The sequence below is a fragment of the Schistocerca gregaria genome, chromosome 5 (assembly GCF_023897955.1).
Source record: "Schistocerca gregaria isolate iqSchGreg1 chromosome 5, iqSchGreg1.2, whole genome shotgun sequence".
Lineage (NCBI taxonomy): Eukaryota > Metazoa > Arthropoda > Insecta > Orthoptera > Acrididae > Schistocerca > Schistocerca gregaria.
Genome location: NC_064924.1, coordinates 141,702,197 through 141,703,527, shown reverse-complemented (window position 1 = coordinate 141,703,527; position 1,331 = coordinate 141,702,197).

Below are 1,331 nucleotides of genomic sequence, written 5' to 3'. Positions count from 1 at the left end.
TAACCGAATCGGTAGATGCAACTGAGTCAATTTTAGCTTGCAAGGTCTCATGATTTTCATGAACAATTGTTTGCAGTTCTTTTATGGCTGCTTCGTGATTCTGTAATGCATTTTCATGCGGCGAAAAAATAGGTTGGAAATGCTCACAAATTTGTGTTTTTACGTCATTACAGACTTTTTGACAATTCGATTCGATTTTATGTAATTCAGTAGTTAAATCTTCACGTGTTTGTTCAAGCGTATGTTCCACTGAGTCTAACTTTTGAAGCTTTTGCTCCATTGCGTCTAACTTTTGCTGTGTTTGTCTCTGATTTTGTTCCATTGTGTCATTATAACATCAGAATACAATAACAAAGGCACAAAATATATCATTAAAGAACATAATAGTACAGATAACATTTGCAGTAATACAGGCTTTACAAAAGAATCGAAATAACAAATACATCAGTGTTACAAAAATTATGACATAAGTACATACATAAAAGATCAGAATAACTTTTGAAACCTCAACTTTACAGATGAGCATTAGAACAAAACAGAATAAATAATGTGTAAACATCTTTACGAAGTAAAAAACATCTTATTAATGCAAATTATATTTGAGGATAACAGTATTCCTCATCATAGTGAATGTAGCTTAGCATTATAAGAAAAAAATTCTATGAAACAGTACACAGAGACAGGAAGAAAACAAATACACAAGGGTACACAAACACATAGTGGGATAACACTAAGAAAGGACAGGGTTCGTTTTACTGCAGTATTTTGCAATCAAAACTTTCTTCACTTCTCAGAGATCTCCCTTCATTCTTCATTATTTCCAAAAAGTCATATCGAAGCCTGCTTTCTGTATTATGCTCACATCCTCTTTCAAAAATAGTTTTTCTCCACTATACTGTACTTTTTTGGCCAAACCATTTTCTTATAGCTTCACAATGCATTTATTCCAATTCATCATAGTTATTTTCTTATATAGTCTACCCCCTCTTAAGGTAACTTAAAATCTACTGAGCTCAGATGCTAAACTAAGGGATGAGGCAATGCAGCAGCACAAAACAAATTAACACAAACATCAATGACCCAAAAAAATGCAGATTTGCAAAGCAAGCAGCAGTAAATGTAATAACTTATATCTAAACATGACAAACCCACAAGCAGAAAAAATAGTACGCTAAAGACAACAATACAGGTAAGGGAAATGTATATTCACATCTTAATGTCTATATAATTAAAGTGGTGCATCACAAAAACTAATGCTACAACAAATTACCAAGGACTTGAAAAGAAAATTATATATACATTTACTGTTATTAGTCGCTTCTTATTGCTCT